Source organism: Spermophilus citellus (genome assembly GCF_964194105.1).
Source record: "Spermophilus citellus genome assembly, chromosome: 7".
Taxonomy (NCBI): Eukaryota; Metazoa; Chordata; class Mammalia; order Rodentia; family Sciuridae; genus Spermophilus; species Spermophilus citellus.
The window spans coordinates 21,465,505-21,489,870 of NC_138188.1; positions in this window are offsets into that span (position 1 = coordinate 21,465,505).

Here is a 24,366-nt window from a genome sequence, read left to right on the forward strand (position 1 = left end):
AGCTCTTTGAAACTTGACACAATCAAGTAGTTCCAAGTTCTATCTCTATGGTTTGTTTCCTATTGATGTAGCCCTAAGCAGAGACTGGCACAAATCACTTTCATGGAAAGGGGTTGCCAAATTTCCAAAAAAACTATGAGTTTCCTGAAATCTCAGAACACATTTATTCACCCAAAATTCATGACACTTTCAGGTAATGATCAGGACCCCAATCCAACTTGGCTCACCAAATTTCGTTCTTCTAGGTTAAACCGTTCGTTGGCAGTAACAGTTTTAATTTTTAGGTTTCACTCTGTTTTCTCCTATATGGATACTTGTAGTTGGAACTCTAAATCAAACACAGTTTGTGCTAGCTCTTTGTAACTTGACACAATCAAGTAGTTCCAAGTTCTATCTCTAGGTTTTTTTTTTCCAATTGATATAGCCCTAAGCAGAGACTGGCGCAAATCACGTTCATGGAAAGGGGTTCCCAAGCTTCCATAAACTACGAGTTTCCTGAAATCTCAGCACACATTTTTTTCACCCAATCTTGATGACACTTTCAGGTAATGATCAGTACCCCAATCCCACTTGGCTCACCAAATTTCGTTCTTCTAGGTTAAACTGTTCATTGGCAGTAACAGTTTTAATTTTTAGGTTTCACTCTGTTTTCTCCTATATGGATACATGTACTTGGAACTCTAAATCAAACACGGTTTGTGCTAGCTCTTTGAAACTTGACACAACCAAGTAGTTCCAAGTTCTATCTCTATGGTTTGTTTCCTATTGATGTAGCCCTAAGCAGAGATTGGCGCAAATCACTTTCATGGAAAAAGGTTGCCAAGCTTCCAAAAAACTACGAGTTTCCTGAAATCTCAGCACACATTTTTTCACCCAATCTTGATAACACTTTCAGGTAAAGATCAGTACCCCAATCCCACTTGGCTCACCAAATTTCGTTCTTCTAGTTTAAACCGTTCGTTGGCAGTAACAGTTTTAATTTTTAGGTTTCACTCTGTTTTCTCTTAAATGGATACATGTAGTTGGAACTCTAAATGAAACACGGTTTGTGCTAGCTCTTTGAAACTTGACACAACCAAGTAGTTCCAAGTTCTATCTCTATGGTTTGTTTCCTATTGATGTAGCCCTAAGCAGAGACTGGCGCAAATCACTTTCATGGAAAGGGTTTGCCAAGGTTCCAAAAAGCTACGAGTTTCCTGAAATCTCAGCACACATTTTTTCACCCAATCTTGATGACACTTTCAGGTAATGATCAGGACCCCAATCCAACTTGGCTCACCGAATTTCATTCTTCTAGGTTAAACCGTTCGTTGGCAGTAACAGTTTTAATTTTTAGGTTTCACTCTGTTTTTTCCTATATGGATACATGTAGTTGGAACTCTAAATCAAACAAGGTTTGTGCTAGCTTTTTGAAACTTGTCACAATCAAGTAGTTCCAAGTTCTATCTCTATGGTTTGTTTCCTATTGATGTAGCCCTAAGCAGAGACTGGCGCAAATCACTTTCATGGAAAGGGGTTGCCAAGCTTCCAAAAAACTACGAGTTTCCTGAAATCACAGAACACATTTTTACACCCAATCTTGATGACACTTTCAGGTAATGATCAGGACCCCAATCCCACTTGGCTCACCAAATTTCATTCTTCTAGGTTAAACCGATCTTTGGCAGTAACAGTTTTAATTTTTAGGTTTCACTCTGTTTTCTCCTATATGGATACATGTAGTTGGAACACTAAATCAAACACGGTTTGTGCTAGCTCTTTGAAACTTGACACAATCAAGTAGTTCCAAGTTCTATCTCTGTTGATTGTTTCCTATTGATGTAGCCCTAAGCAGAGACTGGCACAAATCACATTCATTTAAAGGGGTTGCCTGCTTCCAAAAAACTACGAGTTTCCTGAAATCTCAGCACACATTTTTTCACCCAAACTTGGTGACACTTTCCGGTAATGATCAGTACCCCAATCCCACTTGGCTCACCAAATTTCGTTCTTCTAGGTTAAACCGTTCATTGGCAGTAACAGTTTAAATTTTTAGGTTTCACTCTGTTTTCTCCTATATGGATACATATAGTTGGAACTCTAAATCAAACACGGTTTGTGCTAGGTCTTTGAAACTTGACACAACCAAGTAGTTCCAAGTTCTATCTCTATGGTTTGTTTCCTATTGATGTAGCCCTAAGCAGAGACTGGCGCAAATCACTTTCATGGAAAGGGTTTGCCAAGGTTCCAAAAAACTACGAGTTTCCTGAAATCTCAGCACACATTTTTTCACCCAATCTTGATGACACTTTCAGGTAATGATCAGAACCCCAATCCCACTTGGCTCACCAAATTTCGTTCTTTTAGTTTAAACCGTTCGTTGGCAGTAACAGTTTTAATTTTTAGGTTTCACTCTGTTTTCTCCTATATGGATACATGTACTTGGAACTCTAAATCAAACACGGTTTGTGCTAGCTCTTTGAAACTTGACACAACCAAGTAGTTCCAAGTTCTATCTCTATGGTTTGTTTCCTATTGATGTAGCCATAAGCAGAGACTGTCACAAATCACTTTCATGGAAAGGGGTTGCCAAGCTTCCAAAAAACTACGAGTTTTCTGAAATCTCAGCACACGTTTTTTCACCCAATATTGATGACACATTCAGGTAATGATCAGGACCCCAATCCCACTTGGCTCACCAAATTTTGTTCTTCTAGGTTAAACCGTTTGCTGGCAGTAACAGTTTTAAATTTTAGGTTTCACTCTGTTTTCTCCTATATGGATACAAGTAGTTGGAACTCTAAATCAAACATGGTTTGTGCTAGCTCTTTGTAACTTGACACAATCAAGTAGTTCCAAGTTCTATCTCTAGGTTTTTTTTTTTTTTTCCTATTGATATAGCCCTAAGCAGAGACTGGCGCAAATCACGTTCATGGAAAGGGGTTCCCAAGCTTCCAAAAAACTACGAGTTTCCTGAAATCTCAGCACACATTTTTTCACCCAATCATGATGACACTTTCAGGTAATGATCAGTACCCCAATCCCACTTGGCTCACCAAATTTCGTTCTTCTAGGTTAAACCGTTCGTTGGCAGTAACAGTTTTAATTTTTAGGTTTCACTCTGTTTTCTCCTATATGGATACAAGTATTTCGAACTCTAAATCAAACATGGTTTTTGCTAGCTCTTTGAAACTTGTCACAATCAAGTAGTTCCAAGTTGTATCTCTATGGTTTGTTTCCTATTGATGTAGCCCTAAGCAGAGACTGGCGCAAATCACTTTCATGGAAAGGGGTTGCCAAGCTTCCAAAAAACTACGAGTTTCCTGAAATCTCAGCACACATTTTTTCACCCAATCTTGATGACACTTTCAGGTAATGGTCAGTACCCAATCCCACTTGGCTCACCAAATTTTGTTCTTCTAGGTTAAACCGTTTGTTGGCAGTAATAGTTTTAATTTTTAGGTTTCACTCTGTTTTCTCCTATATGGATACATGTAGTTGGAACTCTAAGTCAAACACGGTTTGTGCTAGCTCTTTGAAACTTGACACAATCAAGTAGTTCCAAGTTCTATCTCTATGGTTTGTTTCCTATTGATGTAGCCCTAAGCAGAGACTGGCGCAAATCACTTTCATGGAAAGGGGTTGCCAAACTTCCAAAAAACTATGAGTTTCCTGAAATCTCAGAACACATTTATTCACCCAAACTTCATGACACTTTCAGGTAATGATCAGTACCAGAATCCCACTTGGCTCACCAAATTTCATTCTTCTAGGTTAAACCGTTCGTTGGCAGTAACAGTTTTAATTTTTTGGTTTCACTCTGTTTTTTCCTATATGGATACATGTAGTTGGAACTCTAAATCAAACACGGTTTGTGCTAGCTTTTTGAAACTTGTCACAATCAAGTAGTTCCAAGTTCTATCTCTATGGTTTGTTTCCTATTGATGTAGCCCTAAGCAGAGACTGGCGCAAATCACTTTCATGGAAAGGGGTTGCCAAGCTTCCAAAAAACTACGAGTTTCCTGAAATCACAGAACACATTTTTTCACCCAATCTTGATGACACTGTCAGGTAATGATCAGTACCCCAATCCCACTTGGCTCACCAAATTTCATTCTTCTAGGTTAAACCGATCTTTGGCAGTAACAGTTTTAATTTTTAGGTTTCACTCTGTTTTCTCCTATATGGATACATGTAGTTGGAACTCTAAATCAAACACGGTTTGTACTAGCTCTTTCAAACTTGACACAATCAAGTAGTTCCAAGTTCTATCTCTATGGTTTGTTTCCTATTGATGTAGCCCTAAGCAGAGACTGGCGCAAATCACTTTCATGGAAAGGGGTTGCCAAGCTTCCAAAAAACTACGAGTTTCCTGAAATCTCAGCACACATTTTTTCACCCAATCTTGATAACACTTTCAGGTAATGGTCAGTACCCAATCCCACTTGGCTCACCAAATTTCGTTCTTCTAGGTTAAACACTTCGTTGGCAGTAACAGTTTTAATTTTTAGGTTTCACTCTGTTTTCTCCTATATGGATACATGTAGTTGGACCTCTAAATCAAACATGGTTTGTGCTAGCTCTTTGAAACTTGGCACAATCAAGTAGTTCCAAGTTCTATCTCTATGGTTTGTTTCCTATTGATGTAGCCCTAAGCAGAGACTGGCGCAAATCACTTTCATGGAAAGGGGTTGCCAAGCTTCCAAAAAACTACGAGTTTCCTGAAATCTCAGCACACATTTTTTCAAGCAATCTTGATGACACTTTCAGGTAATGATCAGGACCCCAATCCAACTTGGCTCACCAAATTTCGTTCTTCTAGGTTAAACCGTTCGTTGGCAGTAACAGTTTTAATTTTTAGGTTTCACTCTGTTTTCTCCTATATGGATACTTGTAGTTGGAACTCTAAATCAAACACAGTTTGTGCTAGCTCTTTGTAACTTGACACAATCAAGTAGTTCCAAGTTCTATCTCTAGGTTTTTTTTTTTCCAATTGATATAGCCCTAAGCAGAGACTGGTGCAAATCACGTTCATGGAAAGGGGTTCCCAAGCTTCCATAAACTACGAGTTTCCTGAAATCTCAGCACACATTTTTTTCACCCAATCTTGATGACACTTTCAGGTAATGATCAGTACCCCAATCCCACTTGGCTCACCAAATTTCGTTCTTCTAGGTTAAACCGTTCATTGGCAGTAACAGTTTTAATTTTTAGGTTTCACTCTGTTTTCTCCTATATGGATACATGTACTTGGAACTCTAAATCAAACACGGTTTGTGCTAGCTCTTTGAAACTTGACACAACCAAGTAGTTCCAAGTTCTATCTCTATGGTTTGTTTCCTATTGATGTAGCCCTAAGCAGAGATTGGCGCAAATCACTTTCATGGAAAGGGGTTGCCAAGCTTCCAAAAAACTACGAGTTTCCTGAAATCTCAGCACACATTTTTTCACCCAATCTTGATAACACTTTCAGGTAAAGATCAGTACCCCAATCCCACTTGGCTCACCAAATTTCGTTCTTCTAGTTTAAACCGTTCGTTGGCAGTAACAGTTTTAATTTTTAGGTTTCACTCTGTTTTCTCTTATATGGATACATGTAGTTGGAACTCTAAATGAAACACGGTTTGTGCTAGCTCTTTGAAACTTGTCACAATCTAGTAGTTCCAAGTTCTATCTCTATGGTTTGTTTCCTATTGTTGTAGCCCTATGCAGAGAATGGCGCAAATCACTTTCATGGAAAGGGGTTGCCAAGCTTCCAAAAAACTACGAGTTTCCTGAAATCTCAGCACACATTTTTTCACCCAATCTTGATGACACTTTCAGGTAATGATCAGTACCCCAATCCCACTTGGTTCACCAAATTTCGTTCTTCTAGGTTAAACCGTTCGTTGGCAGTAACAGTTTTAATTTTTAGGTTTCACTCTGTTTTCTCCTTTATGGATACAAGTATTTGGAACTCTAAAACAAACATGGTTTGTGCTAGCTCTTTGAAACTTGTCACAATCAAGTAGTTCCAAGTTCTATCTCTATGATTTGTTTCCTATTGATGTAGCCCTAAGCAGAGACTGGCGCAAATCACTTACATGGAAAGGGGTTGCCAAGCTTCCAAAAAACTACGAGTTTCCTGAAATCTCAGCACACATTTTTTCACCCAATCTTGATGACACTTTCAGGTAATGGTCAGTACCCAATCCCACTTGGCTCACCAAATTTCGTTCTTCTAGGTTAAACCGTTCGTTGGCAGTAATAGTTTTAATTTTTAGGATTCACTCTGTTTTCTCCTATATGGATACATGTAGTTGGAACTCTAAATCAAACACGGTTTGTGCTAGCTCTTTGAAACTTGACACAATCAAGTAGTTCCAAGTTCTATCTCTATGGTTTGTTTCCTATTGATGTAGCCCTAAGCAGAGACTGGCGCAAATCACTTTCATGGAATGGGGTTGCCAAGCTTCCAAAAAACTACGAGTTTCCTGAAATCTCAGCACACATTTTTTCACCCAATCTTGATAACACTTTCAGGTAATGATCAGTACCCCAATCCCACTTGGCTCACCAAATTTCGTTCTTCTAGGTTAAACCGTTCGTTTTCAGTAACAGTTTTAATTTTTAGGTTTCACTCTGTTTTCTCCTATATGGATACATGTAGTTGGAACTCTAAATCAAACACAGTTTGTGCTAGCTCTTTGTAAATTGACACAATCAAGTAGTTACAAGTTCTATCTCTATGTTTTTGTTTTCCGATTGATATAGCCCTAAGCAGAGACTGGCGCAAATCACGTTCATGGAAAGGGGTTGCCAAGCTTCCACAAAACTACGAGTTTCCTGAAATCTCAGCACACATTTTTTCACCCAATCTTGATGACACTTTCAGGTAATGATCAGTACCCCAATCCCACTTGGCTCACCAAATTTTGTTCTTCTAGGTTAAACCGTTCATTGGCAGTAACAGTTTAAATTTTTAGGTTTCACTCTGTTTTCTCCTATATGGATACATATAGTTGGAACTCTAAATCAAACACGGTTTGTGCTAGGTCTTTGAAACTTGACACAACCAAGTAGTTCCAAGTTCTATCTCTATGGTTTGTTTCCTATTGATGTAGCCCTAAGCAGAGACTGGCGCAAATCACTTTCATGGAAAGGGTTTGCCAAGCTTCCAAAAAACTACGAGTTTCCTGAAGTCTCAGCACACATTTTTTCACCCAATCTTGATGACACTTTCAGGTAATGATCATAACCCCAATCCCACTTGGCTCACCAAATTTCGTTCTTCTAGTTTAAACCGTTAGTTGGCAGTAACAGTTTTAATTTTTACGTTTCACTCTGTTTTCTCCTATATGGATACATGTCGTTGGAACTCTAAATCAAACACGGTTTGTGCTAGCTCTTTGAAACTTGACACAATCAAGTACTTCCAAGTTCTATCTCTATGGTTTGTTTCCTATTGATGTAGCCATAAGCAGAGACTGTCACAAATCACTTTCATGGAAAGGGGTTGCCAAGCTTCCAAAAAACTACGAGTTTTCTGAAATCTCAGCACACATTTTTTCAGCCAATCTTGATGACACTTTCAGGTAATGATCAGAACCCCAATCCCACTTGGCTCACCAAATTTCGTTCTTCTAGGTTAAACCGTTCGCTGGCAGTAACAGTTTTAATTTTTAGGTTTCACTCTGTTTTCTCCTATATGGATACAAGTAGTTGGAACTCTAAATCAAACATGGTTTGTGCTAGCTCTTTGTAACTTGACACAATCAAGTAGTTCCAAGTTCTATTTCTAGGTTTTTTTTTTCCTATTGATATAGCCCTAAGCAGAGACTGGCGCAAATCACGTTCATGGAAAGGGGTTCCCAAGCTTCCAAAAAACTACGAGTTTCCTGAAATCTCAGCACACATTTTTTCACCCAATCTTGATGACACTTTCAGGTAATGATCAGTACCCCAATCCCACTTGGCTCACCAAATTTCGTTCTTCTAGGTTAAACCGTTCGTTGGCAGTAACAGTTTTAATTTTTAGGTTTCACTCTGTTTTCTCCTATATGGATACAAGTAGTTGGAACTCTAAATCAAACATGGTTTGTGCTAGCTCTTTGAAACTTGTCACAATCAAGTAGTTCCAAGTTCTATCTCTATGGTTTGTTTCCTATTGACGTAGCCCTAAGCAGAGACTGGCGCAAATCACTTTCATGGAAAGGGGTTGCCAAGCTTCCAAAAAACTACGAGTTTCCTGAAATCTCAGCACACATTTTTTCACCCAATCTTGATGACACTTTCAGGTAATGGTCAGTACCCAATCCCACTTGGCTCACCAAATTTTTTTCTTCTAGGTTAAACCGTTTGTTGGCAGTAATAGTTTTAATTTTTAGGTTTCACTCTGTTTTCTCCTATATGGATACATGTAGTTGGAACTCTAAGTCAAACACGGTTTGTGCTAGCTCTTTGAAACTTGACACAATCAAGTAGTTCCAAGTTCTATCTCTATGGTTTGTTTCCTATTGATGTAGCCCTAAGCAGAGACTGGCGCAAATCACTTTCATGGAAAGGGGTTGCCAAGCTTCCAAAAAACTACGAGTTTCCTGAAATCTCAGCACACATTTTTTCACCCAATCTTGATAACACTTTCAGGTAATGGTCAGTACCCAATCCCACTTGGCTCACCATATTTCGTTCTCTTAGGTTAAACCGTTTGATGGCAGTAATAGTTTTAATTTTTAGGTTTCACTCTGTTTTCTCCTATATGGATACATGTAGTTGGAACTCTAAATCAAACACGGTTTGTGCTAGCTCTTTGAAACTTGACACAATCAAGTAGTTCCAAGTTCTATCTCTATGGTTTGTTTCGTATTGATGTAGCCCTAAGCAGAGACTGGCGCAAATCACTTTCATAAAAAAAGGTTGCCAAACTTCAAAAAAAACTATGAGTTTCCTGAAATCTCAGAACACATTTATTCACCCAAACTTCATGACACTTTCAGGTAATGATCAGTACCAGAATCCCACTTGGTTCACCAAATTTCATTCTTCTAGGTTAAACCGTTCGTTGGCAGTAACAGTTTTAATTTTTAGGTTTCACTCTTTTTTTTCCTATATGGATACATGTAGTTGGAACTCTAAATCAAACACGGTTTGTGCTAGCTTTTTGAAACTTGTCACAATCAAGTAGTTCCAAGTTCTATCTCTATGGTTTGTTTCCTATTGATGTAGCCCTAAGCAGAGACTGGCGCAAATCACTTTCATGGAAAGGGGTTGCCAAGCTTCCAAAAAACTACGAGTTTCCTGAAATCACAGAACACATTTTTTCACCCAATCTTGATGACACTTTCAGGTAATGATCAGTACCCCAATCCCAATTGGCTCACCAAATTTCATTCTTCTAGGTTAAACCGATCTTTGGCAGTAACAGTTTTAATTTTTAGGTTTCACTCTGTTTTCTCCTATATGGATACATGTAGTTGGAACTCTAAATCAAACACGGTTTGTACTAGCTCTTTCAAACTTGACACAATCAAGTAGTTCCAAGTTCTATCCCTATGGTTTGTTTCCTATTGATGTAGCCCTAAGCAGAGACTGGCGCAAATCACTTTCATGGAAAGGGGTTGCCAAGCTTCCATAAAACTACGAGTTTCCTGAAATCTGAGCACACATTTTTTCACCCAATCTTGATAACACTTTCAGGTAATGGTCAGTACCAAATCCCACCTGGCTCACCAAATTTCGTTCTTCTAGGTTAAACCGTTCGTTGGCAGTAACAGTTTTAATTTTTAGGTTTCACTCTGTTTTCTCCTATATGGATATAAGTAGTTGGAACTCTAAATCAAACATGGTTTGTGCTAGCTCTTTGTAACTTGACACAATCAAGTAGTTCCAAGTTCTATCTCTAGGTTTTTTTTTTCCTATTGATATAGCCCTAAGCAGAGACTGGCGCAAATCACGTTCATGGAAAGGGGTTCCCAAGCTTCCAAAAAACTACGAGTTTCCTGAAATCTCAGCACACATTTTTTCACCCAATCTTGATGACACTTTCAGGTAATGATCAGTACCCCAATCCCACTTGGCTCACCAAATTTCGTTCTTCTAGGTTAAACCGTTCGTTGGCAGTAACAGTTTTAAATTTTAGGTTTCACTCTGTTTTCTCCTATATGGATACAAGTAGTTGGAACTCTAAATCAAACATGGTTTGTGCTAGCTCTTTGAAGCTTGACACAATCAAGTAGTTCCAAGTTCTATCTCTATGGTTTGTTTCCTATTGATGTAGCCCTAAGCAGAGACTGGCGCAAATCACTTTCATGAAAAGAGGTTGCCAAACTTCCAAAAATACTATGAGTTTCCTGAAATCTCAGAACACATTTATTCACCCAAACTTCATGACACTTTCAGGTAATGATCAGTACCAGAATCCCACTTGGCTCACCAAATTTCATTCTTCTAGGTTAAACCGTTCGTTGGCAGTAACAGTTTTAATTTTTAGGTTTCACTCTGTTTTCTCCTATATGGATACATGTAGTTGGAACTCTAAATCAAACATGGTTTGTGCTAGCTCTTTGAAACTTGGCACAATCAAGTAGTTCCAAGTTCTATCTCTATGGTTTGTTTCCTATTGATGTAGCCCTAAGCAGAGACTGGCGCAAATCACTTTCATGGAAAGGGGTTGCCAAGCTTCCAAAAAACTACGAGTTTCCTGAAATCTCAGCACACATTTTTTCACCCAATCTTCATGACACTTTCAGGTAATGATCAGTACCCCAATCCCACTTGGCTCACCATATTTCGTTCTTCTAGGTTAAACTGTTCGTTGGCAGTAACAGTTTTAATTTTTAGGTTTCATTCTGTTTTCTCCTATATGGATACATGTAGTTGGAACACTAAATCAAACACAGTTTGTGCAGGCTCTTTGTAAATTGACACAATCAAGTAGTTCCAAGTTCTATCGCTATGTTTTTTTTTTTTTTCCTATTGATATAGCCCTAAGCAGAGACTGGCGCAAATCACGTTCATGGAAAGGGGTTGCCAAGCTTCCAAAAAACTACGAGTTTCCTGAAATCTCAGCACACATTTTTTCACCCAATCTTGATGACACTTTCAGGTAATGATCAGTACCCCAATCCCACTTGGCTCACCAAATTTCGTTCTTCTAGGTTAAACCGTTCGTTTTCAGTAACAGTTTTAATTTTTAGGTTTAACTCTGTTTTCTCCTATATGGATACATATAGTTGGAACTCTAAATCAAACACGGTTTGTGCTAGGTCTTTGAAACTTGACACAACCAAGTAGTTCGGAGTTCTATCTCTATGGTTTGTTTCCTATTGATGTAGCCCTAAGCAGAGACTGGTGCAAATCACTTTCATGGAAAGGGTTTGCCAAGCTTCCAAAAAACTACGAGTTTCCTGAAATCTCAGCACACATTTTTTCACCCAATCTTGATGACACTTTCAGGTAATGATCAGAACCCCAATCCCACTTGGGTCACCAAATTTCGTTCTTCTAGTTTAAACCGTTCGTTGGCAGTAACAGTTTTAATTTTTAGGTTTCACTCTGTTTTCTCCTATATGGATACATGTAGTTGGAACTCTAAATCAAACAGGGTTTGTAATAGCTCTTTGAAACTTGACACAATCAAGTAGTTCCAAGTTCTATCTCTATGGTTTGTTTCCTATTGATGTAGCCATAAGCAGAGACTGTCACAAATCAATTTCATGGAAAGGGGTTGCCAAGCTTCTAAAAAACTACGAGTTTTCTGAAATCTCAGCACACATTTTTTCACCCAATCTTGATGACACTTTCAGGTAATGATCAGGACCCCAATCCCACTTGGCTCACCAAATTTCGTTCTTCTAGTTTAAACCGTTCGTTGGCAGTAACAGTTTTAATTTTTAGGTTTCACTCTGTTTTGTCCTCTATGGATACATGTAGTTGGAACTCTAAATCAAACACAGTTTGTGCTAGCTCTTTGTAAATTGACACAATCAAGTAGTTCCAAGTTCTATCGCTATGTTTTTTTTTTTCCTATTGATATAGCACTAAGCAGAGACTGGCGCAAATCACGTTCATGGAAAGGGGTTGCCAAGCTTCCAAAAAACTACGAGTTTCCTGAAATCTCAGCACACATTTTTTCACCCAATCTTGATGACACTTTCAGGTAATGATCAGTACCACAATCCCACTTGGCTCACCAAATTTCGTTCTTCTAGATTAAACCGTTCGTTGGCAGTAACAGTTTTAATTTTTAGGTTTCACTCTGTTTTCTCCTATATGGATACATGTAGTTGGAACTCTAAATCAAACACGGTTTGTGCTAGGTCTTTGAAACTTGACACAACCAAGTAGTTCCAAGTTCTATCTCTATGGTTTGTTTCCTATTGATGTAGCCCTAAGCAGAGACTGGTGCAAATCACTTTCATGGAAAGGGTTTGCCAAGCTTCCAAAAAACTACGAGTTTCCTGAAATCTCAGCACAAATTTTTTCACCCAATCTTGATGACACTTTCAGGTAATGATCAGATCCCCAATCCCACTTGGCTCACCAAATTTCGTTCTTCTAGTTTAAACCGTTCGTTGGCAGTAACAGTTTTAATTTTTAGGTTTCACTCTGTTTTCTCCTGTATGGATACATGTAGTTGGAACTCTAAATCAAACACAGTTTGGGCTAGCTCTTTGTAAATTGACACAATCAAGTAGTTCCAAGTTCTATCGCTATGTTTTTTTTTTTTTTTCCTATTGATATAGCCCTAAGCAGAGACTGGCGCAAATCACGTTCATGGAAAGGGGTTCCCAAGCTTCCAAAAAACTACGAGTTTCCTGAAATCTCAGCACACATTTTTTCACCCAATCTTGATGACACTTTCAGGTAATGATCAGTACCCCAATCCCACTTGGCTCACCAAATTTCGTTCTTCTAGGTTAAACCGTTCATTGGCAGTAACAGTTTTAATTTTTAGGTTTCACTCTGTTTTCTCCTATATGGATACATATAGTTGGAACTCAAAATCAAACACGGTTTGTGCTAGGTCTTTGAAACTTGACACAACCAAGTAGTTCGGAGTTCTATCTCTATGGTTTGTTTCCTATTGATGTAGCCCTAAGCAGAGACTGGTGCAAATCACTTTCATGGAAAGTGTTTGCCAAGCTTCCAAAAAACTACGAGTTTCCTGAAATCTCAGCACATATTTTTTGACCCAATCTTGATGACACTTTCAGGTAATGATCAGGACCCCAATCCCACTTGGCTCACCAAATTTCGTTCTTCTAGGTTAAACGGTTCGCTGGCAGTAACAGTTTTAATTTTTAGGTTTCACTCTGTTTTCTCCTATATGGATACATGTAGTTGGAACTCTAAATCAAACACGGTGTGTGCTAGCTCTTTGAAACTTAACACAATCAAGTAGTTCCAAGTTCTATCTCTATGGTTTGTTTCCTATTGATGTAGCCATAAGCAGAGACTGTCGCAAATCACTTTCATGGAAAGGGGTTGCCAAGCTTCCAAAAAACTACGAGTTTCCTGAAATCTCAGCACACATTTTTTCAAGCAATCTTGATGACACTTTCAGGTAATGATCAGGACCCCAATCCCACTTGGCTCACCAAATTTCGTTCTTCTAGGTTAAACCGTTCGTTGGCAGTAACAGTTTAAATTTTTAGGTTTCACTCTGTTTTCTCCCATATGGATACTTGTAGTTGGAACTCTAAATGAAACACAGTTTGTGCTAGCTCTTTGTAACTTGACACAATCAAGTAGTTCCAAGTTCTATCTCTAGGTTTTTTTTTTTCCAATTGATATAGCCCTAAGCAGAGACTGGTGCAAATCACGTTCATGGAAAGGGGTTCCCAAGCTTCCATAAACTACGAGTTTCCTGAAATCTCAGCACACATTTTTTTCACCCAATCTTGATGACACTTTCAGGTAATGATCAGTACCCCAATCCCACTTGGCTCACCAAATTTCGTTCTTCTAGGTTAAACCGTTCATTGGCAGTAACAGTTTTAATTTTTAGGTTTCACTCTGTTTTCTCCTATATGGATACATGTACTTGGAACTCTAAATCAAACACGGTTTGTGCTAGCTCTTTGAAACTTGACACAACCAAGTAGTTCCAAGTTCTATCTCTATGGTTTGTTTCCTATTGATGTAGCCCTAAGCAGAGATTGGCGCAAATCACTTTCATGGAAAGGGGTTGCCAAGCTTCCAAAAAACTACGAGTTTCCTGAAATCTCAGCACACATTTTTTCACCCAATCTTGATAACACTTTCAGGTAAAGATCAGTACCCCAATCCCACTTGGCTCACCAAATTTCGTTCTTCTAGTTTAAACCGTTCGTTGGCAGTAACAGTTTTAATTTTTAGGTTTCACTCTGTTTTCTCTTATATGGATACATGTAGTTGGAACTCTAAATGAAACACGGTTTGTGCTAGCTCTTTGAAACTTGTCACAATCTAGTAGTTCCAAGTTCTATCTCTATGGTTTGTTTCCTATTGTTGTAGCCCTATGCAGAGAATGGCGCAAATCACTTTCATGGAAAGGGGTTGCCAAGCTTCCAAAAAACTACGAGTTTCCTGAAATCTCAGCACACATTTTTTCACCCAATCTTGATGACACTTTCAGGTAATGATCAGTACCCCAATCCCACTTGGTTCACCAAATTTCGTTCTTCTAGGTTAAACCGTTCGTTGGCAGTAACAGTTTTAATTTTTAGGTTTCACTCTGTTTTCTCCTTTATGGATACAAGTATTTGGAACTCTAAAACAAACATGGTTTGTGCTAGCTCTTTGAAACTTGTCACAATCAAGTAGTTCCAAGTTCTATCTCTATGATTTGTTTCCTATTGATGTAGCCCTAAGCAGAGACTGGCGCAAATCACTTACATGGAAAGGGGTTGCCAAGCTTCCAAAAAACTACGAGTTTCCTGAAATCTCAGCACACATTTTTTCACCCAATCTTGATGACACTTTCAGGTAATGGTCAGTACCCAATCCCACTTGGCTCACCAAATTTCGTTCTTCTAGGTTAAACCGTTCGTTGGCAGTAATAGTTTTAATTTTTAGGATTCACTCTGTTTTCTCCTATATGGATACATGTAGTTGGAACTCTAAATCAAACACGGTTTGTGCTAGCTCTTTGAAACTTGACACAATCAAGTAGTTCCAAGTTCTATCTCTATGGTTTGTTTCCTATTGATGTAGCCCTAAGCAGAGACTGGCGCAAATCACTTTCATGGAATGGGGTTGCCAAGCTTCCAAAAAACTACGAGTTTCCTGAAATCTCAGCACACATTTTTTCACCCAATCTTGATAACACTTTCAGGTAATGATCAGTACCCCAATCCCACTTGGCTCACCAAATTTCGTTCTTCTAGGTTAAACCGTTCGTTTTCAGTAACAGTTTTAATTTTTAGGTTTCACTCTGTTTTCTCCTATATGGATACATGTAGTTGGAACTCTAAATCAAACACAGTTTGTGCTAGCTCTTTGTAAATTGACACAATCAAGTAGTTACAAGTTCTATCTCTATGTTTTTGTTTTCCGATTGATATAGCCCTAAGCAGAGACTGGCGCAAATCACGTTCATGGAAAGGGGTTGCCAAGCTTCCACAAAACTACGAGTTTCCTGAAATCTCAGCACACATTTTTTCACCCAATCTTGATGACACTTTCAGGTAATGATCAGTACCCCAATCCCACTTGGCTCACCAAATTTTGTTCTTCTAGGTTAAACCGTTCATTGGCAGTAACAGTTTTAATTTTTAGGTTTCACTCTGTTTTCTCCTATATGGATACATATAGTTGGAACTCTAAATCAAACACGGTTTGTGCTAGGTCTTTGAAACTTGACACAACCAAGTAGTTCCAAGTTCTATCTCTATGGTTTGTTTCCTATTGATGTAGCCCTAAGCAGAGACTGGCGCAAATCACTTTCATGGAAAGGGTTTGCCAAGCTTCCAAAAAACTACGAGTTTCCTGAAGTCTCAGCACACATTTTTTCACCCAATCTTGATGACACTTTCAGGTAATGATCATAACCCCAATCCCACTTGGCTCACCAAATTTCGTTCTTCTAGTTTAAACCGTTAGTTGGCAGTAACAGTTTTAATTTTTACGTTTCACTCTGTTTTCTCCTATATGGATACATGTCGTTGGAACTCTAAATCAAACACGGTGTGTGCTAGCTCTTTGAAACTTAACACAATCAAGTAGTTCCAAGTTCTATCTCTATGGTTTGTTTCCTATTGATGTAGCCATAAGCAGAGACTGTCGCAAATCACTTTCATGGAAAGGGGTTGCCAAGCTTCCAAAAAACTACGAGTTTCCTGAAATCTCAGCACACATTTTTTCAAGCAATCTTGATGACACTTTCAGGTAATGATCAGGACCCCAATCCCACTTGGCTCACCAAATTTCGTTCTTCTAGGTTAAACCGTTCGTTGGCAGTAACAGTTTAAATTTTTAGGTTTCACTCTGTTTTCTCCCATATGGATACTTGTAGTTGGAACTCTAAATCAAACACAGTTTGTGCTAGCTCTTTGTAACTTGACACAATCAAGTAGTTCCAAGTTCTATCTCTAGGTTTTTTTTTTTCCTATTGATATAGCCCTAAGCAGAGACTGGCGCAAATCACGTTCTTGGAAAGGGGTTGCCAAGCTTCCATAAACTACGAGTTTCCTAAAATCTCAGCACACATTTTTTCACCCAATCTTGATGACACTTTCAGGTAATGATCAGTACCCCAATCCCACTTGGCTCACCAAATTTCGTTCTTCTAGGTTAAACCGTTCATTGGCAGTAACAGTTTTAATTTTTAGGTTTCACTCTGTTTTCTCCTATATGGATACATGTACTTGGAACTCTAAATCAAACACTGTTTGTGCTAGCTCTTTGAAACTTGACACAACCAAGTAGTTCCAAGTTCTATCTCTATGGTTTGTTTCCTATTGATGTAGCCCTAAGCAGAGATTGGCGCAAATCACTTTCATGGAAAGGGGTTGCCAAGCTTCCAAAAAACTACGAGTTTCCTGAAATCTCAGCACACATTTTTTCACCCAATCTTGATGACACTTTCAGGTAATGATCAGTACCCAATCCCACTTGGCTCACCAAATTTAGTTCTTCTAGGTTAAACCGTTCGTTGGCAGTAATAGTTTTAATTTTTAGGTTTCACTCTGTTTTCTCCTATATGGATACATGTAGTTGGAACTCTAAATCAAACACGGTTTGTGCTAGGTCTTTGAAACTTGACACAACCAAGTAGTTCCAAGTTCTATCTCTATGGTTTTTTTCCTATTGATGTAGCCCTTAGCAGAGACTGGTGCAAATCACGTTCATGGAAAGGGTTTGCCAAGCTTCCAAAAAACTACGAGTTTCCTGAAATCTCAGCACAAATTTTTTCACCCAATCTTGATGACACTTTCAGGTAATGATCAGAACCCCAATCCCAATTGGCTCACCAAATTTCGTTCTTCTAGTTTAAACCGTTCGTTGGCAGTAACAGTTTTAATTTTTAGGTTTCACTCTGTTTTCTCCTGTATGGATACATGTAGTTGGAACTCTAAATCAAACACAGTTTGTGCTAGCTGTTTGTAAATTGACACAATCAAGTAGTTCCAAGTTCTATCGCTATGTTTTTTTTTTTTTCCTATTGATATAGCCCTAAGCAGAGACTGGCGCAAATCACGTTCATGGAAAGGGGTTGCCAAGCTTCCAAAAAACTACGAGTTTCCTGAAATCTCAGCACACATTTTTTCACCCAATCTTGATGACACTTTCAGGTAATGAACAGTACCCCAATCCCACTTGGCTCACCAAATTTCGTTCTTCTAGGTTAAACCGTTCGTTTTCAGTAACAGTTTTAATTTTTAGGTTTAACTCTGTTTTCTCCTATATGGATACATATAGTTGGAACTCTAAATCAAACACGGTTTGTGCTAGGTCTTTGAAACTTGACACAACCAAGTAGTTCGGAGTTCTATCTCTATGGTTTGTTTCCTATTGATGTAGCCCTAAGCAGAGACTGGTGCAAATCACTTTCATGGAAAGGGTTTGCCAAGCTTCCAAAAAACTACGAGTTTCCTGAAATCTCAGCACACATTTTTTCACCCAATCTTGATGACACTTTCAGGTAATGATCAGAACCCCAATCCCACTTGGGTCACCAAATTTCGTTCTTCTAGTTTAAACCGTTCGTTGGCAGTAACAGTTTTAATTTTTAGGTTTCACTCTGTTTTCTCCTATATGGATACATGTAGTTGGAACTCTAAATCAAACACGGTTTGTGCTAGCTCTTTGAAACTTGACACAATCAAGTAGTTCCAAATTCTATCTCTATGGTTTGTTTCCTATTGATGTAGCCATAAGCAGAGACTGTCACAAATCACTTTCATGGAAAGGGGTTGCCAAGCTTCTAAAAAACTACGAGTTTCCTGAAATCTCAGCACATATTTTTTCACCCAATCTTGATGACACTTTCAGGTAATGATCAGAACCCCAATCCCACTTGGGTCACCAAATTTCGTTCTTCTAGGTTAAACCGTTCATTGGCAGTAACAGTTTTAATTTTTAGGTTTCACTCTGTTTTCTCATATAGGGATACATATAGTTGGAACTCTAAATCAAACATGGTTTGTGCTAGCTCTTTGAAACTTGACACAATCAAGTAGTTCCAAGTTCTATCTCTATGGTTTGTTTCCTATTGATGTAGCCATAAGCAGAGACTGTCGCAAATCACTTTCATGGAAAGGGGTTGCCAAGCTTCCAAAAAACTACGAGTTTTCTGAAATCTCAGCACACATTTTTTCACCCAATCTTGATGACACTTTCAGGTAATGATCAGGACCCCAATTTCACTTGGCTCACCAAATTTCGTTCTTCTAGGTTAAACCGTTCGTTTTCAGTAACAGTTTTAATTTTTAGGTTTAACTCTGTTTTCTCCTATATGGATACATGTAGTTGGAACTCTAAATCAAACACAGTTTGTGCTAGCTCTTTGTAAATTGACACAATCAAGTAGTTCCAAGTTCTATTTCTATGTGTTTTTTTTCCTATTGATATAGCCCTAAGCAGAGACTGGCGCAAATCACGTTCATGGATAGGGGTTGCCAAGCTTCCAAAAAACTATGAGTTTCCTGAAATCTCAGCACACATTTTTTCACCCAATCTTGATGACACTTTCAGGTAATGATCAGGACCCCAATCCCACTTGGCTCACCAAATTTCGTTCTTCTAGATTAAACCGTTCGTTGGCAGTAACAGTTTTAATTTTTAGGTTTCACTCTGTTTTCTCCTATATGGATACATGTAGTTGGAACACTAAATCAAACACGGTTTGTGCTAGCTCTTTGAAACTTGAAACAATGAAGTAGTTCCAAGTTCTATCTCTATGGTTTGTTTCCTATTGATGTAAACTTAAGCAGAGACTGGCACAAATCACATTCATTGAAAGGGGTTGCCTGCTTCCAAAAAACTACGAGTTTCCTGAAATCTCAGCACACATTTTTTCACCCAAACTTGATGACACTTTCCGGTAATGATCAGTACCCCAATCCCACTTGGCTCACCAAATTTCGTTCTTCTAGGTTAAACAGTTCGTTGGCAGTAACAGTTTTAATTTTTAGGTTTCACTCTGTTTTCTCCTATATGGATACATGTAGTTGGAACTCTAAATCAAACACGGTTTGTGCTAGGTCTTTGAAACTTGACACAACCAAGTAGTTCCAAGTTCTATCTCTATGCTTTGTTTCCTATTGATGTAGCCCTAAGCAGAATCTGGTGCAAATCACTTTCATGGAAAGGGTTTGCAAGCTTCCAAAAAACTACGAGTTTCCTGAAATCTCAGCACAAATTTTTTCACCCAATCTTGATGACACTTTCAGGTAATGATCAGAACCCCAATCCCACTTGGCTCACCAAATTTCGTTCTTCTAGTTTAAACCGTTCGTTGGCAGTAACAGTTTTAATTTTTAGGTTTCACTCTGTTTTCTCCTGTATGGATACATGTAGTTGGAACTCTAAATCAAACACAGTTTGTGCTAGCTCTTTGTAAATTGACACAATCAAGTAGTTCCAAGTTCTATCGCTATGTTTTTTTTTTTTTCCTATTGATATAGCCCTAAGCAGAGACTGGCGCAAATCACTTTCATGGAAAGGGGTTGCCAAGCTTCCAAAAAACTACGAGTTTCCTGAAATCTCAGCACACATTTTTTCACCCAATCTTGATGACACTTTCAGGTAATGATCAGTACCCCAATCCCACTTGGCTCACCAAATTTCGTTCTTCTAGGTTAAACCGTTCGTTTTCAGTAACAGTTTTAATTTTTAGGTTTAACTCTGTTTTCTCCTATATGGATACATATAGTTGGAACTCTAAATCAAACACGGTTTGTGCTAGGTCTTTGAAACTTGACACAACCAAGTAGTTCGGAGTTCTATCTCTATGGTTTGTTTCCTATTGATGTAGCCCTAAGCAGAGACTGGTGCAAATCACTTTCATGGAAAGGGTTTGCCAAGCTTCCAAAAAACTACGAGTTTCCTGAAATCTCAGCACACATTTTTTCACCCAATGTTGATGACACTTTCAGGTAATGATCAGAACCCCAATCCCACTTGGGTCACCCAATTTCGTTCTTCTAGTTTAAACCGTTCGTTGGCAGTAACAGTTTTAATTTTTAGGTTTCACTCTGTTTTCTCCTATATGGATACATGTAGTTGGAACTCTAAATCAAACACGGTTTGTGCTAGCTCTTTGAAACTTGACACAATCAAGTAGTTCCAAGTTCTATCTCTATAGTTTGTTTCCTATTGATGTAGCCATAAGCAGAGACTGTCACAAATCACTTTCATGGAAAGGGGTTGCCAAGCTTCCAAAAAACTACGAGTTTTCTGAAATCTCAGCACACATTTTTTCACCCAATCTTGATGACACTTTCAGGTAATGATCAGGACCACAATCCCACTTGGCTCACCAAATTTCGTTCTTCTAGGTTAAACCGTTCGCTGGAAGTAACAGTTTTAATTTTTAGGTTTCACTCTGTTTTCTCCTGTATGGATACATGTAGTTGGAACTCTAAATCAAACACAGTTTGTGCTAGCTCTTTGTAAATTGACACAATCAAGTAGTTCCAAGTTCTATCGCTATGTTTTTTTTTTTTTTCCTATTGATATAGCCCTAAGCAGAGACTGGCGCAAATCACGTTCATGGAAAGGGGTTGCCAAGCTTCCAAAAAACTACGAGTTTCCTGAAATCTCAGCACACATTTTTTCACCCAATCTTGATGACACTTTCAGGTAATGATCAGTACCCCAATCCCACTTGGCTCACCAAATTTCGTTCTTCTAGGTTAAACCGTTCATTGGCAGTAACAGTTTTAAATTTTAGGTTTCACTCTGTTTTCTCCTATATGGATACATATAGTTGGAACTCTAAATCAAACACGGTTTGTGCTAGGTCTTTGAAACGTGACACAACCAAGTAGTTCGGAGTTCTATCTCTATGGTTTGTTTCCTATTGATGTAGCCCTAAGCAGAGACTGGTGCAAATCACTTTCATGGAAAGGGTTTGCCAAGCTTCCAAAAAACTACGAGTTTCCTGAAATCTCAGCACATATTTTTTCACCCAATCTTGATGACACTTTCAGGTAATGATCAGAACCCCAATCCCACTTGGGTCACCAAATTTCGTTCTTCTAGTTTAAACCGTTCGTTGGCAGTAACAGTTTTAATTTTTAGGTTTCACTCTGTTTTCTCCTATATGGATACTTGTAGTTGGAACTCTAAAGCAAACTCAGTTTGTGCTAGCTCTTTGTAACTTGAAACAATCAAGTAGTTCCAAGTTCTATCTCTATGTTTTTTTTTTTTTTCCTATTGATATAGCCCTAAGCAGAGACTGGCGCAAATCACGTTCATGGAAACGGGTTCCCAAGCTTCCATAAACTACGAGTTTCCGGAAATCTCAGCACACATTTTTTCACCCAATCTTGATGACACTTTCAGGTAATGATCAGTACCCCAATCCCACTTGGCTCACCAAATTTTGTTCTTCTAGGTTAAACCGTTCATTGGCAGTAACAGTTTAAATTTTTAGGTTTCACTCTGTTTTCTCCTATATGGATACATGTACTTGGAACTCTAAATCAAACACGGTTTGTGCTAGCTCTTTGAAACTTGACACAACCAAGTAGTTCCAAGTTCTATCTCTATGGTTTGTTTCCTATTGATGTAGCCCTAAGCAGAGATTGGCGCAAATCACTTTCATGGAAAGGGGTTGCCAAGCTTCCAAAAAACTATGAGTTTCCTGAAATCTCAGCACACATTTTTTCACCCAATCTTGATAACACTTTCAGGTAAAGATCAGTACCCCAATCCCACTTGGCTCACCAAATTTCGTTCTTCTAGTTTAAACCGTTCGTTGGCAGTAACAGTTTTAATTTTTAGGTTTCACTCTGTTTTCTCTTATATGGATACATGTAGTTGGAACTCTAAATGAAACACGGTTTTTGCTAGCTCTTTGAAACTTGTCACAATCAAGTAGTTCCAAGTTCTATCGCTATCTTTTTTTTTTTTTTCCTATTGATATAGCCCTAAGCAGAGACTGGCGCAAATCACGTTCATGGAAAGGGGTTGCCAAGCTTCCAAAAAACTACGAGTTTCCTGAAATCTCAGCACACATTTTTTCACCCAATCTTGATGACACTTTCAGGTAATGATAAGTACCCCAATCCCACTTGGCTCACCAAATTTCGTTCTGCTAGGTTAAACCGTTCGTTTTCAGTAACAGTTTTAATTTTTAGGTTTAACTCTGTTTTCTCCTATATGGATACATATAGTTGGAACTCTAAATCAAACACGGTTTGTGCTAGGTCTTTGAAACTTGACGCAACCAAGTAGTTCGGAGTTCTATCTCTATGGTTTGTTTCCTATTGATGTAGCCCTAAGCAGAGACTGGTGCAAATCACTTTCATGGAAAGGGTTTGCCAAGCTTCCAAAAAACTACGAGTTTCCTGAAATCTCAGCACACATTTTTTCACCCAATCTTGATGACACTTTCAGGTAATGATCAGAACCCCAATCCCACTTGGGTCACCAAATTTCGTTCTTCTAGTTTAAACCGTTCGTTGGCAGTAACAGTTTTAATTTTTAGGTTTCACTCTGTTTTCTCCTATATGGATACATGTAGTTGGAACTCTAAATCAAACACGGTGTGTGCTAGCTCTTTGAAACTTGACACAATCAAGTAGTTCCAAGTTCTATCTCTATGGTTTGTTTCCTATTGATGTAGCCATAAGCAGAGACTGTCGCAAATCACTTTCATGGAAAGGGGTTGCCAAGCTTCCAAAAAACTACGAGTTTTCTGAAATCTCAGCACACATTTTTTCACCAAATCTTGATGACACTTTCAGGTAATGATAAGGACCCCAATCCCACTTGGCTCACCAAATTTCGTTCTTCTAGGTTAAACAGTTCGTTGTCAGTAACAGTTTTAATTTTTAGGTTTCACTCTGTTTTCTCCTATATGGATACATGTAGTTGGAACTCTAAATCAAACACGGTGTGTGCTAGCTCTTTGAAACTTAACACAATCAAGTAGTTCCATGTTCTATCTCTATGGTTTGTTTCCTATTGATGTAGCCATAAGCAGAGACTGTCGCAAATCACTTTCATGAAAAGGGGTTGCCAAGCTTCCAAAAAACTACGAGTTTCCTGAAATCTCAGCACACATTTTTTCAAGCAATCTTGATGACACTTTCAGGTAATGATCAGGACCCCAATCCAAATTGGCTCACCAAATTTCGTTCTTCTAGGTTAAACCGTTCGTTGGCAGTAACAGTTTTAATTTTTAGGTTTCACTCTGTTTTCTCCTATATGGATACTTGTAGTTGGAACTCTAAATCAAACACAGTTTGTGCTAGCTCTTTGTAACTTGACACAATCAATTAGTTCCAAGTTCTATCTCTAGGTTTTTTTTTTTTTCCTATTGATATAGCCCTAACAGAGACTGGCGCAAATCACGTTCTTGGAAAGGGGTTCCCAAGCTTCCATAAACTACGAGTTTCCTGAAATCTCAGCACACATTTTTTCACCCAATCTTGATGACACTTTCAGGTAATGATCAGTAAGCCAATCCCACTATGCTCACCAAATTTCGTTCTTCTAGGTTAAACCGTTCGTTGGCAGTAACAGTTTTAATTTTTAGGTTTCACTCTGTTTTCTCCTATATGGATACTTGTAGTTGGAACTCTAAAGCAAACTCAGTTTGTGCTAGCTCTTTGTAACTTGAAACAATCAAGTAGTTCCAAGTTCTATCTCTATGTTTTTTTTTTTTTCCTATTGATATAGCCCTAAGCAGAGACTGGCGCAAATCACGTTCATGGAAACGGGTTCCCAAGCTTCCATAAACTACGAGTTTCCGGA